General features: G+C 46.9%; 1 long non-coding RNA gene across 2 annotated transcripts in view; it reads left to right on the forward strand.

Moving 5' to 3' along the window:
* The first annotated feature begins 846 nt into the window (after positions 1 to 846).
* LOC116087419 overlaps positions 847 to 15,913 on the forward strand; it is a 33,806-nt gene continuing 18,739 nt past the window's right edge. For both annotated transcript variants that reach the window (XR_004117429.1, XR_004117428.1), the window contains exons 1-5: positions 847 to 918; positions 1,989 to 2,070; positions 2,445 to 2,558; positions 4,397 to 4,464; positions 9,515 to 9,578. This is a non-coding gene — a long non-coding RNA (uncharacterized LOC116087419). The remainder of the gene's footprint in view (positions 919 to 1,988; positions 2,071 to 2,444; positions 2,559 to 4,396; positions 4,465 to 9,514; positions 9,579 to 15,913) is intronic.

Consider the following 15,913-nt stretch of genomic DNA (forward strand, 5'->3'; position numbering starts at 1 on the left):
CTCTAGTTCCTGTATACATATGGTATTGTTTCTCTCTCTCTCTCTCTCTCTCTCTCTCTCTCTCTCTCTCTCTCTCACACACACACACACACACACACACACACACACACATATCACACACACACAAATGAATAAACCTACAAAATGAAAGGGTTAGGGCTAAAGTGACAAGGTTAGAACACCAAGGCTTAGAAATAAAGGTGCTTATGGCTGCTGCATATGAGCTAGCCAAGCACACCAGAGTAGAGGGAGGATGCTGCTCTGGGAGAGCCATGAAGTTATCTTGGGAGGCTCTGATTGGCTCTCATGAAGCTCCCTGTGAGGAAGCGCAAGGCACGGTGGGCCTTCTACTCATTCTGCCAGCTAATGCTTCTAAGTGTGAGTAAGGATGACTATTAAGAAAGCCCCCAGCGTTCCCAGGGAAAAGAGCACCCCAAATTGTTCCACAGAAGAGGGGTTAGCTATGAGGCCACCAGAGAAATCTGCAGGTACCGCTTGGTATGTGCATCAGCTGATAGACTGAATGCCACTTTGCAGTTAGACATTCTCACAGTTGAAGGTAGGTCATTCCCATTCTATGAGTAACTAAGACACCAGGGCATTTGTCCACATATTTGCAAGGGTTCTGCATCCTTAGATGATAAGACCCCTTCTCACAGCATCACTTGCATTGTGCTTATGACAATCCCCCTTCACATACAGCAAGTGAAGCCAACTTAGCTTGTATGAAGCTATCCCCCAAAACCAAATACACGCACACATACAATATATTTAAATAAATATTAAACACTACACATGTTTAAAAGTAGCATTCAAAAACCTCACAACAATTTTTTTGCTGGGCTTAGCTATCCTGGGCTCCACTGTGGCTTGAAGTTGGACATGTGTGGAAGAAGCTCATTTGTGGCTCCTCCTTGGGTGAGCTAAAGTCTATATTGAACAATGTGGTAATGCCTAACAAAGTTATCTTGTTGATCTAGGCAGACCTCCGTAGAAATATGTCATTTATGTATATCAACACACGTGAAAATGGTGTGCATGGATGTTCAGCATGTCAGTTAGAAAATAACCAAGTGTAAAACAATGTATGCTTCCACTAAAAGGCTTCTGGGTAAACTGCTCATGACACACCCGCCTCTACAGAAATGCTTTTGCAGCTCTAAGAACTCTTCAAGGGTTCAGCATGCATCTACATGGACGCATTGCCAAGAACACAAAGGAAATATACTGTTAGGTACGTTAACTGTCTCATCGGCTGTCACCTGTGCATATTAGAAGTGTGGCCTTTTCACTGGACATGACAGCACAGGAAGAGGCTTACTTCCCATCAGGCCTTCTGCTGTCACTGGCCACATGGGCTTGCATGACCTGGTCAGTGAGACTGAGCAGTTATTTTTAGAAGTCTCACAAAAGGAATCTCTAGTTGCAGGTGTATCCAGAGGTGCTACCTACAGGGCAGGGACCTGCCACACACACTTTGCGTGACAGCCAATTATGCAAATGCATGTATTCTATGGTGAATGGTGTGTTGATGCCTTAAAAGGCCATAAATCCCCATGTGCTTTGGCTTAGCCAGGTCACCTAAATTAATTTATCATATGCACATATCTACATATGTGAAATGATACCTGGGACTATTCATCCAGACATTGTTTAATGGAAAAAGATTAAAAGAATGCACAAAGGAGACTTGATAAACAGATCACACCATATTCAGTCTTTGCAATATCCTTGTACTGAGAGAGAGCTGAACTGACTAAGGGGGGTGGTGAGAACATTTCTGGGCATTCTCTCAGCTGATTTCAGAGGCCAAGCAATCCTACAAGGGCCACCTGTCCACCTCAGATCCAGGGAGCCACAGAGCAAATGACTTAGTAACTCTCTTCCTGGTCTGGTGGCCTCTTGTGAGTCTAGAGTCCTATAGTTACTTGTCCTAAGCAAGAGCAAGAGCAAGAGCAAGAGGATAACAGATTTTTTTTTTCTTACAGAGAACAGTCTGCCAACACCTTGACACTGGTCTGGTTCGTTGAAGTAGATTTCTGATCTCTGATTGCCAGAGCCCCGAAGAAGGTGTGCTTGTGGCTTGAACTGTGGAATAATTTGTGTAGCACTTAGTGCAGCAGAAAGGAACACAACTGCTCGGTTCCTTGTTTAGCATAGTCACGCTGGATGCACATGCTTCCTTGGGACCCTGGTGTACCTTCTAGTAATATGGTGCCAGGGATTTTGGTTGAGGGCACAGAGGGTCACGCCAAGAGTGAGTAGCAGTGAGCAGTGTCCTCAGCAGCGTTAGGGAGACTTCAGGAAGTGCTGCGGAGGACATCCTCCCATCTATCTTTTCAGTTGTTGATGCAGCAGGTCTGATGGATATGGCGCTTCCTGGCTCCCCCATGCTGAGTTTTCTGAATATGATCCTTGCTTTGATTTCACTGTCATCTGTTTAGTTGACAAAGAGGATCCGCAGAGGAGTGGCCCTCTCACGTCCTGCTGACCGCCGCAGTCCTGGCTGGGTTTTGTGGATGTCACATTCACCGTTGAGGACAAAGGCTCTATTGCAGGTGGGCTTCTCCTCAGATAAAGAAGAGGTGGGGGTGGTGCTTCTTGGTTCTCTGAAGCAAGCCATGGACCAGCCAGTGTCCAGTTAGTGAGGCATCTCAGCAGGAGACGGAAACATCTCCACACCGTTTTTTTTTTTTTTTTTTTTGCTCCATCAGTGAAGTGTCTATGTTCAGGAATGACTGAAGGTTGCTGAGACAAGAATGCTATCAGGGCACCACTGACTACACGTACTTTATATGCATTTAGAAGTGACCTGCAGCTGATGTCATCTAGAGGAGTGTTGGTTCCCTCGTCTCCAGATTGCCTTATAGTTATGGGTTTTGTGATGGCTAATATTGATTGACAAATCGACAGGATCCAGAATAACCTTGGGGACAAATACTCTGTCTGAGAAGGTTTCGTTAGATTAGATTCATTGAGTGGAAACATCCACCTTACCTGTAGATGGCACCATTCTCTGGGCGGGGGATCCGAGCTGGTGAAAGAGGAGAACCTAGGCAGCGGCGACATGTATCATTCTTTGCTTCCTTTGCTGCTGCAGTGATGACTGGTGGCCTTTAGCTTCACCTGCCCCTATGACTTCAGCATGATGGACTGCGTTCCTTTTAACTGTGAGCCAAACTAAACCCATCCATCCTGAAGTTGTCAGGGGCTTTACCACAGCAGGAGTGAGCACTGTAGCTCCTGCGCTGCACAGAGGTCTCCACAGGGCAGCCTGGGACACACAGAAGGGGGCCTTTCCTTCTTTGTTATGACGTAAAGGCCATTGATGAAGAGTTTCACTAGGGACCAGAGGATGGGGTAACTGGTCATGGTGGAGACTGGATGCCAGAATTAAGATTTTCCTGAAGAATCCGGTCTGGGCAACTGACAGGGCAGAAAGATACCCGTCGACTGTCCTCTCAGGTCCTTGTAGAATTGTAGAAGTTATTTTAACTTATTGCTCATTTATTATGACCCTTCAAGCTAATAACCCTAAAATCTGAGGAGAAGCAAATTCAGAAATTTGTTCACATGTACACAGGCACGGTCAGGGTCCCTTTACGTTTTAGGGAAGTGTTCCAAGGGTGTAAAGTGGTACTGGGAAAATAACGAGTGTTTCATGGGTGCCATCAGAGTGGTTGGCGGTGCTGTCATTGTGGTGAAGCCTGTGGAGGCTGCGACTGAGAAGGCCAGTGGGGTTGGCAGGATTTCTCTATGACTAACCATGGAATCAATAGCTGCTCTGTTTGTTAGCACCTTTCTTAGTCAATGTCTAAGACATTGTCAATGTCGTATTGCTGTGAAGAGACACCGTGACCATGGTAACTCTTACAAAGGGAAGCAGGAATCAGCAGGCAGCCAGAGGGAGGGACACTAGGCCTGGATTGGGCATTTGAAACCCTCAAGCCCACTCCACTTCCCCCAGGGACAGACTTCCTCCAACAAGGCCACACCTCCTAATCCCTGTCAAGTAGTGCCACTCCCTAGTTACCAAGCACTGAAATGTATGAGCCTATGAGGGTCCTTCCTGTAGAAGCCACCACAGCATCCAAAGGTGGTGTGAAGACCAGTGAAGGCAACTGTGCTTTGTACAATTGCTGAGATAATGAGTTAGGTCTGCCATGGGTGTGGGAACCAGAGAAATCCAGAAACCCTCCCTACCCCATCTCTGCTGGCCTAGATGAACTGAATTAATGCTTTTATGTCTATTTGTTTGTTTGTTTTTGTTGTTGTTGTTGTTATTTTGTGGTTTTGTTTGTTGCTGCTGTTTTTGAAAGAAGTTGTTGTTTCTGGGCCTTGCTAAGTTACCAGAAGAAAAATTAAGTTTTATTTCCACGTTGGCTTCTTGTTGTAGATTGAGTTTGGGATGAAGCAGCACAGAGAGTCTGGGTGTGTGAGCATGCCTCCAGTCTTCCCGTGTGGGTAAGTCTCTGTTTCTGTTGCCTACATATGTCTGGGTGGGGGCCCAGAAGAGTAGGGATGGCTACACATACGTGGCTACTTGAGCATTTCTGGGAACCTGTTCTCCTCTTGTCCAATGTGTTGCACATTCTGTTTATTTTCCCTTATTAACCTGAACCTGTTTTGAATAGCAACCTTCTGTGTATGGGGGGAGCTTCTCTGTGTCAGGCGAAATGCTAGTGCCCTTGCCACTGTTGTGGTTTCTAGATCTGTGGTAAGCAGACCTCTCTTCCTGCTTACGCATTTCTAAGGGACGTGGAATAAATCTTGCCACTGCCACCTCGCTAGCCCTCTGCTGCTTTGTTCATAGGGCAGTCTGGAGGTTTTCGGCGTGTTGGAAGACTGTATACCTTAAGCCCAGGAATCCCGGCTTTGGGCCTCGGGGGTCACGGTGGGCTTACAGGATCCCAGCTTTTCATAACTGCTAAACTCATATTGCCAGTCCAAACCAAACCTGCAGAATACTGGCCTCCACAACCGGAGTGGGGCTGCTAGATGGTGGCAGCTGTGGGGCTTGGGGCCTGTGTTTTCCTGAAAAGAGGCTTCTGGAAAACGGGAAAACTAGGTTGAGTTTTCTTCAAACCATTTTGCTTCAGTGTGCAACTCACATGCCTTCTCTGGCACCCAAACGAACTGCAACACAAATGTAAATTGCAAAGGCAGGAGACTCCGTGTAAGCACCTTCATCAACAAGACGTTTGACAGCACTGAGGGGTCTATCTTTGCGAATTTATATGGCTTTATGGTGCTCAGAATGGTTCTTGGACACACAGGTTTACCATCCTCCCTTAAAAGTCATTCCCACTCTTGAGAATTCTATACATGTAAACAACAAAAATGTATTCGTATCTACCACCATGTCTTTTCAGCCTGCATTTCCTTCTTATACCTTGTCCTTATCTCCCTTGCAAATTCAAGTCTTTTTAAAAAAATAACTCACTAAGTCCAGTTAGTGATGCCCAAATGTATACACATGTGGGGTCATCCATTAGAACCCTTCAAACTTCTCCAAAAGGAGTGATTCTACCTTCGCCAGCACTTATGGACTGTGAACGCCTTCTGGCTAGGGCTGGGGGCTGGGGATCATTTCCTGTGTCTATCTTGGAGTTTTTTAGGTCCTGTGCAGGTAACCATAGCAGCTGTGAGTATGTACGTGTGACAGACATGCCATTTCCAGAAGTCCCCAGCACTCCTTCCCAGCTTCTGTGCTTCACATGATTTCCTACATACATGTGAATAAACACTAGGATGTACTTCACCCCCTCTTTTAGGATTATTGGTTTAAAAGGTTACAAAAATGAGAAGAAAGTAAAATAATCTGTGAGGATCTGAGCACCTAGTAGGCACAATGGCACCTGAACTGCAGAACTCTTCCTGTTGAATCCTTTCCACTGCACATAGAAGCTTCTCCTACCTAAGATGAAAGCAACACAGATGTATGGATATAAACATAAGTATTTAGAAAGCTCATCGACAGTATGGACATTCAGTGAAACAAGGATAGAAGCTCTACCTAAGGACCCATAACCGCTCCAGCCATGGGCCTTTGAGCAGGGTTATAGCGCTAGGCATGGTTTTCCGTACTATGAAGAAGGCCTCATTCCCAATGGGGACTCAGTTAGCCTGTAACAGATACATCACTATTGCACTAGTGGACACATCTTGCTATCTTGCCTTGCAGGCCCATCTTACAGCATTGAGTAAGACCACTGAGGTGTCTTCCCCCCTTGCAGCTTACACGGTACCATCAAGTGCTGTGAAAGCCAGCTAGCAGGGAGAAAAAAGCTTGCTAGCCAGTTTAGGACTGCTTTTTTTATGTCCTATAGCGGAAGTGTGATGTCTTCCGCAATGGATTTTTGGCATGTAGTTATGGAGGGTAACCAAAGACCGTGCGAGTAGACTGTGCTGTTTTGGAGCCCTCTGGGTCCTCCTTGGCTAATCATTTACATAGTAGACTGTGGTTTTCACTTACTACACTATGTCCTCTGGGAGCAGCATTGGATACTCATGCAGGGTGATTCTGTTCAAACCCTTTTTGTCTTTTTAAGTTGTACCTTGAAATTAGGTTACTAACCAGTGTGTTCCTCTAACTGTGCTGTGCATCACACTGTGTTGTGAGATAGTTGGCTTCCACATTTCTCTCTATGTACCCTTCCTTTGAGTTGGTTGGTCATGTCTCTACCTCTTTATTTTCCTATGACCCTCACTTCATCCTTCATAACTCCAGTATTCCATCTCTCTTCTTACACTTTACATATAATTTACTGTTTCTCCTAAATGTTCTTTTCCCAAGATACCTCTTTCTTGTTTCCCCGGCTTCTACCCGACCTCCACATGAGGCATACACAACATGTTTTGAAGCTAGGATCCACATAGAAGAGAAAACACAGAGTTTTTGTATTTCTGGGACTGAGTCAGGTCACTCAGTATGGTTTTCCCAGTCCCATCCATTCCATCCATTTACCTGTGATTTTTATGGTTGCATTTTCTTTATTGCTGAGTAATATTCAACTGTGCAATTCCACCCCTTTCTTACCCACTCATGGGTTGGTGTTCACCTAGATTCCATTTTCTATATAGTATGAATAAAGCAGCAACGGACATGGTTGTAGGAGCGTCTCCATGATGGAGTACATCCCTAGAAGGTGTACAGTTGGGTCATGTACGGCTCTATTTATAGCTTGAAGAGATGCTTATGGATTGATCTTCAGGGTGATTTACACTCCACCAACAGTGTACACTCCCTCTTTATGGGAGTACTGTGCTGTAACCCACAAAGTCAACCAAAACACAGTCAAAGAAGTGCCTTTCTGTCCTAAGCCTGAGAGGCAGGATATGGGTAAGGACTCAAAAAGAGACCTGTGTCTGGATGGACACTAGAATTAGACCACAGAGCTCGGAGGCTTTTCTTTGAGTGACAAAGGAAGGTTTGATAAGAGTCATATCATGGAGCCAGTTGAGAAGTTAGTATGAAAACTCCAGTTTTTAAAGTTGTAAAGAACCAATGGGAGAGAGGTAGATAGATGATATATATACATATATATGTATATATATATATGTATATATATATATATATATATCAGATGATAAATTATAAGTAAGTTGGTGCATATCTAGATGATGGACAGATAGAAGGCAAACGATGGAAGAGATAAGGATAAATGGTGGTTGGCTGCTGGATCTAGAGATGGCTGAGCTCTAAGGAGGAAGGATGGGCTTGTCTTGTTTCCTTCCCCTCACTGAGAACATTCCACGGTGGATCTCAGCAGGTGAAATCCCGAGCAGACAGTAGAGTGGAGCCTGCCGGAGTACACACCCAGGTGGAGGGGGGGTGGGTGGGACAGAGAGCCCTCAGGACTGAGCACAGGTTCTACACACTGGAGATGCCTTGCCATGCGGTGGGCGAGAGCCCTGAGGTACTACTCATGAGAAGTTCCAGGTTCAATCCCAGAATCGCATTGTGACAGTGGGACTTGGGCTGAGGATCAGTGTTTTATGGAGACAGAGTGTCCTTGTTGGCAGATGACAGGTGCTAGAGGTGGGGAGTGATCCTGGCTGCACAGAACTGTGCAAAAACATAAAAGGCAGTGCATTTAGAAATCATCAGAGTGGGAGAGATCCACGGTGTGTGTATTTTACCACAGCTTTAAAAACGACAAAAACCAAACAAAAGCCACACTATGGGCATCTGTTCTAACATTAACCAAGCCACTGTAGCTGTTACAACCACTAGTAAGGCCCATGTTAGGGAGAGTTGGGAGAGGGTTAGTCGTTTGTGTCCACACACTGTGTAGGTTCATTCCCTGTTGTCTTTCACTGGGCGTGCAATCTCTACTGCTGCCATGTGGCCAGACTCCTGAGCCTGGTCTCTGACAGGGTGTGTGTATGCTAGGCAGGTTGAAGAGAATGATCTTCAGTAGGAATTTTACCAGGTGGAAAATTTCTGGAAGCTTGGTGCCAATGTACGGGAAAGTCAAATAGCTTGGCTGCATTTATGGGACAACTAGGGAGTTCAAAAGGCAAAAATCTACTAGTGACAGACCCACTTGAACATTGGTTGGCCAGCCTATCAAGATGAGTTCTTTATGGCTTCTAATGGTCCTGGCAGCCTCTGTCTTTCCTTCCAGGAGGCGGTACCTGCCATCAATGCACACAGCACCTGGTGAAAGCAGTACCTGCCATCAATGCACACAGCGCCTGTTGAAGGCGGTACCTGCCATCAATGCACACAGCGCCTGGTGAAGGCGGTACCTGCCATCAATGTACACAGTGCCTGTTGGAGGCAGTACCTGCCATTAATGTACACAGTGCCTGTTGGAGGCAGTATGTGCCATCAATGGACACAGCGCCTGCTGAAGGCTGTTGGTTGTGGTTTGGGCAGTAAATTCTTAAAGATTTTAACCTAAGGGAGCCATAGAGAGCTCCCTTTCCCCCCTGATGATTCCCAGGGAACCCAATGTACCTGTGTCCTGGTCTGGCTAGCTTCTTCATACAAGGATTGCCTGTGTGGTGCTGACTCCTGGCAGCTGTGCTGGCCACAGGCTACGTTAAAGTGCAGTGCCCAGGCACCTTATATGGTTCACTTGGGACCTTTGTACTTTCTGTGGCTGGAAAATCATTGCAAAATTGATCTTGGGCTAAATAGACACGGTTCTTGAGCCTGGCATGGCTCTAGGGACGTAATTAGTCTGAAGGGAGGAAACAGACAGTGATGTGTACAGAAGGTGAGACTGGAGCTGATGGGTGGGTCATATCTACCCCAACTTCTCTATGGTGATCAGATACTATGGAGGCCAGCTCCCCACGCCTGAGTCTGAATCCCCCAGCAGCGCTTGCATCGTTGGGGTTAATGAAGACTGGTGATTTGTAAAGTATTTGGGGGAACACTATCACTATTCTAAAACTAATAATAAAGTTTTTAAAAAGTAAAAAACAAAAATCACTGGTGTAAACAGTCAAGCCAGAAGTGTTTCCCCATTAATGTGTCTATATCTTCCTTTGGTTTGCCCAGGTTCTCCCAGACAAGGTACCAGATAAACAGACTTCACCACCAGTTAGTAGCAAGAACCATACAGGTCAGATCATCTCTGGTTCTAAAAATGGTAAAATTGACCTTTTTGATAAATTGTAAAATGTCGAAAAGTAGATACTGTCAATGTCAGGCATTGTGGTAAAGAAAAAAATTATAGGTAGGACCAATCTCTCTCCTTCCTTCCTTTCTTCCTTCCTCCCTCTTCTTTCCTTCCTTCCTCTCATTCCCTCCTCTCCTTCCTCCCTTCCTTCCTTCCTTGTTCCCTCCTCCTTCCCCTCTCCTTCCCTCTTCCTTCTTTTCTTCTTCCCCTTCCTTCCTCCCTCTTCTTTCCTTCCTTCCTCTCATTCCCTCTTCTCCTTCCTCCATTCCTTCCTTCCTTGTTCCCTCTTCTTTCCCCTCTCTCTCCCTCCCTTCCTCCCTTTCTTCTTTTCTCTCTTCATTTGTTCCTTCCCTCTTCAAGGGCTCTTTCCTTCTACTCTTTAAACCTTCTACTTTTTCCTTCATTGATGAACCTGCCTTCACCTACCCATGTCTCTATCCCTCCTCACCATCCACTATCCTCCATTTATCCACCCACCCCTCCTTTCTTTGTCCATTCACAATATGTATGAGGTCCTGCAAATGGGGAATGCTGTTCTGGAAGCTGGGAATTGTGTCTCTATCTTTCTAGAGCTTATATCCCAGCCAGGAAGCTGGATAGTCAGTGAGTAACAACCAAGCTGCCGTGGTACTGAATGATACAGACCTACTGAAATGAACCGGGGAAACAAGTGCGGGGGCTGAGCTTATGTAGGCTCTTCAGGCTGAATGTCAGTCAGTATTGGGAAGCTGGATTCATTGGGATTCAGCCAGATCTGAGGATTCAGAGATCCTGGAGGAAGAAGAGACAGGTGCTGTGCCCTATGTGGGAATGTCCTTGCTTGGTGGTAGGACAGTGGCAGCCTACAGCAAAATCAGAACAGAAGGGAGACCAGGGCAGGAGGCCAGCTCTGCTCACTGCTGCAGCATCTGAGTAATGACCTGGCTCAGGGGGCAAGAGAGGGTCTTCAGGGTGCTGGGTTGAGCAAGGTCATTGTGTTCGGAGTGTGTTAAAGAAGAACGTGGTGACTGGTGAGGTTGGTGAACACCATCCCAATAGCAGAAAAGAAAAGAGGGTTCCAAGTCACAGTCACCAGCATCTGGGTGGGACATTTGTGCTGAGGTGGACAGAGACAGGAAAGGATTTCTTGGCTCCCTTTAGGGAGACCCTAAGTTCAACTCTGCATGTGTGTGCTTTGGTGTGCCTAACAGTCACTTGTCAGGGTTTCTGATACACGACAGGTTGGGAACCTGCAGGGAAGTGAGAGACCGTAGCTAAAAGCTGTGTGAGGCACCTGGGAGGCAGTGAAGGGACAAGCCGAGAGTGGGGCAGCTGGCTTGGGCCAGTCCTGTGTGACTGAGGGAAAAGAAGTGGATCCATCTGGGAGACAGGGTTGCTTGCTTCTGTAACTAGATTCATAGCATGTAAGTTCAGCAAACCCAGCAAGGTCATTATTGTCACCTCAAAGCCTGTAGAAGGGTTGGTTCCAGTTGCTCTCACAACATAGGGATGTTCAGTCCTGTCCTAGCCTTTGACTCCCTGGATGATGGAGCAAGGTCTCCAAAGGGTCAGGGGCCGAGGCTTCGGGAGGCCGTGGTATTCTTGGCAGTGGAGGGAAAGGGTGCTGTTTCTTTCTCAGAACTTGTTATACATGTTTGCGTGAGGCCCCTGAATCTCTTGCCTGCGTCCCCACTACATGAGGAGACCCCCCACTAATGTTGTAACCCTTTATTTATATATGCATATTCTTTGCGTGCCCTACACAGATATGAGGCCCAGGCTTTGGGATAGGGTGTCATTCTGAGATGACTAAGACCTTTTTGCCGTTCCCCCTGTTATGTCCCAGTGAGCCAGGATCTGCCCTTTGGCTGGTCCTAGGTGGATGGCCTATCACAGTGACTGCTATGTCACCATTCTGCCCGCTGTGGTCCAAGAGGTTCTCTTGCCTGTGACTCTCAGTCAGGTTCTGGGAAGTTTCTTTCTTTTTTGTTTTTGTTTTTTATTTTTTGTTTTTGTTTTTGTTTTTTGAGACAGGGTTTTTCTGGATAGCCCTGGCTGTCCTGGAACTCACCCTGTAGACCAGGCTGGCCTCAAACTCAGAAATCCACCTCCCAAGTGCTAGGATTAAAGGCGTGCGCCACCACCGCCAGGCTCCGGGAAGTTTCTTATTGCAGGGGTCCAGTGAGCACATTCCTCAGGAGAAAAACATTTATGGATAGGCTCTTAATCATAGGTGTCAACTAGACAAAAATAATTCCCCAGGGCTAGAAATGGCTACAATACAGGCAGCAAGGACAGAGGCCAATAACTCATTTGGGGATGATGATGGCCTCATATGCCACCTTCCTTCGGAGAAGTAACACCATCCGGTGAGGAAGTTAGTGGCTGTCTATCATCCCCTTACTGCATTCTAAGCGCCTGTGGTGTCAGAGGACCACTTTGTGAGCACAATCCTGGATGTGGCTCCTTCACAGACATCCAGAGTAATGACCACAGTGATGCCAGGCCTAGCTGGTGATAGCTCTCGCTGGCCTGAGAGGGAGCAGCAAGGCCACTTACGTTGTGGAGCGGGCCCAGGCCCACTCCTCAGGGTGCCTCTGTCTCCATAGCTGAGAGTGTCCCTTGGGTCACTCTGTCCACCCACGAGTGTCTAGTGCTGTTTTGTCAATTGTGAACTGGCTTCTGGGTTATCTCATTTCACATCTCAGTGGGATGTCTAGACTGGACAGGGACTGTGGACATTTCCACATGAAGAAACAGTTTATCTTTATCATGCTTCCATAGGTAAGATTTGAAGAGAGTTGGCCTTGGCCTTGGGTCTCAGATCTCTGGCCAGCCACTAAAGTCCTTGGTCCTCCCTTCTTTACTGTTCTCTGACATCATTCCTGCACGTGCTCATCATGTTTGGCAAAACTCAAGCCAGGATGCTCAAGAAAGATCATGCTATCCTGTGGTGCTCTCAGAGGGAGGGAGGAGGAGAATGGCTAGCAGCAGGCCAAGGGAATGCCTTTTGTGAGTCATTATGGCTGCTCTACTGGCCCCTCCAGGTGGGGACACTGCCTGGTCCTTCAGTCACATGCAGTATTAGAGGGACCAGGTTCATGTTTTTTGAATCCACATAAGCAGGACACTAGGCTTGGCCATAGTCAGGCTTTTAGGCATGCCTGGGGCCACTGCGTTGTACTCTTCCTATGGAAGACTCTACCTAGGGCCATGGTATCACCAAAGGATACACTGGGTAAATTACTCCAAGGGAGGCCAAGGATTCGCCTGTAGGGCGGGAGAGGATAGGCCTAAGGATAGCCTAAGTTAGACTGACTCTCAGGAGGAGCAGTGGCTAGGGAATAGTGGATTACTCTGGGGGCTCCCTTCCAAGCCATTTCTGTTCCATCATAGTTTGCTGTTTGGGGCTCATTTTACCTGAGGAAACCACAAATAAGGATGCCAAGATGGATGCCAGGTAGGCCAGAAAGTGCCAGTGGGATTTGGAGGAGGCTCGGGAATGCATATGAGAGAAGCCTGTGCAGGTGGACAGGTTATGAGGCAAGCACCCCAAGATTCCAGGAAATGGGGGGAAGGCTCTGGAATGTCTGAGGCTGGGCTTCTAGCTGTCCTTAGCTCTTGGTGTAGCTGTCAGGAACCACACGTTGGTTCTAGATTTGAACAGTATGCACTCTAAACTGCCCGTCTTCCCTGGTCTTGATTCTTCTATGTCACTTGAAGGGGTTCTTCATGATCGGAAAGTGGACACTCATCTGATAAGAAACTCCTGGCTTTCATGTGGGAATCGAGGTACATTAACTCAGATGCTACGAGAAGAGAAGGGGTTCCTGAGTGTTGGCATTCTTCCTGTGAATGTGAGAGAGCATCATTCTGGGAGGTTTACACGGTCTCTAGCTTTTCTGTGTGCTCTCTCCCCTTAGACATTAGAATGCACGCCAGTTGAGCTGTGAGTCCGAGTGTGGAGAGAGGCTGTTCTGAAAAGAGCATAATACAAACCCAAGAAGAGGAAGATACAGTCCTAACTCCTGCCCGAGAAAAGAACTGCTGGACTTAGAGTCCAGACACAGTAATTCCAAGGCAGCCTTCCAAACTCAGAGGCTGGGACCAGAGGCGTGGGTCTCAGCCTATGAGACACTGTAGCAGGAGACAGTTACAGTTGGCAGAGGAAGTGAGGCTAGCTAGCCTGTCTGGCCCTGGGAGGGGGCCTGTGTGCTCTCCACAGGCTTTGATAGTTACATTCTTGCCACTGAGAAGAGAAGTATTCTAAGCAAGCTGCACTTTTGGAGAACTCTCTGTAACTTTGTATAAAAGCTGCGGAGGGTCCAGGACTCTCTTGTTTATTTGTGATGGACACGTATTTGGCCTGTTTAGACCACATCAGAGGAGACAAAGACTGCCACTGTCCACAACGGACAGGAAGAGATCAGTGCATCCTAGGAGATTTTGAAATGGTCCCTCTCAGGACAACTTATCCCCTCTGTCTAGCAGGATGAGGGCAATGGAGTGTGTGGCCACTGGGGCCCGCTCTGTCCTGGCTGATAGTACACTTGTTTGTCTCCTGAGAAACCATGTGAATGCTGTACTTTCTGGGTGTGGGGACACAAAGCTAGGTTCCAGTTAATACCCTTGGGACAATTAACACTGTCTTTGAAATATCCCAGGAGATCAGGGGGGTTCCTGCTGGCTGATGGAGATGATGCTTTGCGAAGACAGAGCAACAGTAAATTTTCACACTGTAGTACAATTTGGCTCAGTCCAGTTTAGTCATGGTCTTTAAACAATGAAAGCAGGGGCCCAGACTGACTGATGCCAAAATTAGTCAGTCCGGAGGAGAGCTCGGAGCTGATTAAATCATTCTCTCAAAGAAGGAAAAGAACCAAGGGCACGGGATGCTAGCAGTAGCCAGCGGGCTCACAACATCTGCTGGGTGAGAACTCTGCTTCCTTCCTCCCCCTCATCCTCGGGACACCCAATGTGGGACTTGTGGGAGGTGAAGTTGAGAACAGATGTAGAATTTGTAGTTAGACTTGTACTGGGAGCTGGCTCTGCCAGAAGGTGAGAGAGGGCAACTTATTTCAATTCCCCTGACTTAGTTTACTCATCTCTAAAATGGGGTCTTCCATAATCTTAGAAGCCAGGCTGCTGGGAGAGCTGAGATGGTTGAATAAAATATAAATGAGTGGAAGAGTGTATAAAGATCATATATCCTTTGTAGGTGCAGCTGGTCCGTAACTCACTTTAACCAACTATAGCCCAGGAAGAGTATATATCGCTGTTTCCATTTGGCCAAACCAGATTGCCATTAATATTTCCTTCTCTCCAAGTCTGCCAGCAGCCTCTCCAGAATACTGCACGTATTCTAGGGGGCGATGTGCCACTTTCGAAATAGATGCCACATCTTGTCCCTCAGGGAGCACACACACCCACAGGAATGCACACACCATTGCACACACCATTGTTTATGTGATAAACGCATTTCCCAGTGGTGTGAGCTTCTGTGACCGGCGACCCGCTGCGAGCTACGGTGTGCGTACAGCCACATTCAGCTCTGCCAATTTGTTACCTCCTTTGCCAAGTCCTGGACTCTCAGACAAACAGCTTGGCCTTTGTGCGGGCTAAGGGTTTAAGAGGTGGCTAGGCAGATTTTCTGCTTGAGGCTTGGTGGCCTCTTCTCTGTAAGGCTCTCATCACTCCGCTTATCATCAAATGCTCTCTGTTGGGTCTTTGACTCCTGTCTTGTAAGAGCTCCTCAGCTGCTGTCGGGAGGGAAGCCACTGTTTGTGCCTCCAGAGAGGCCTGGCCTAGAGTATAAATATTTTGTCACTTGGGAGTCACTTTTAGGGTGACTCAGGTGGCTGTCCTCTGTGCACTGTGACAAACACAGTCTGGTCCATACTCACCACACTGGAGAAGGTCTTCGGGTGCCGGGTAAAAGAAAGAGGCAGGTCATCAGTGTGACAAAAGTCTATTTATGGGGTTTGCAAACCCCAAATACCTTTGCGATGAAGTTTCCTGATGCCATTCAAAGTTGAAGTACCCAGAATGCCCTTTTGTCGTGTGCCTGAATTTCCAAAAAACCAAACCAAAACAAACAAATGATAATGGAGAAAACCAAACTTCTCTGACACACAAAGTTTATGGAAACACCACCAAGCCTGGGAAAAATCTGGAGGGGCCTAAGGTTACAGGAGACACTCATTCTCATGCTGGGCTTTTTCTTCTTTCTTTCTTTCTGTTTCTTTTTCATTTTTCCTTTTCTTTCCTTTCTTTCTTTCTTCTTCATTTTTTTTTTTTTT

The sequence above is a fragment of the Mastomys coucha genome, unplaced genomic scaffold, assembly GCF_008632895.1.
Source record: "Mastomys coucha isolate ucsf_1 unplaced genomic scaffold, UCSF_Mcou_1 pScaffold13, whole genome shotgun sequence".
Lineage (NCBI taxonomy): Eukaryota > Metazoa > Chordata > Mammalia > Rodentia > Muridae > Mastomys > Mastomys coucha.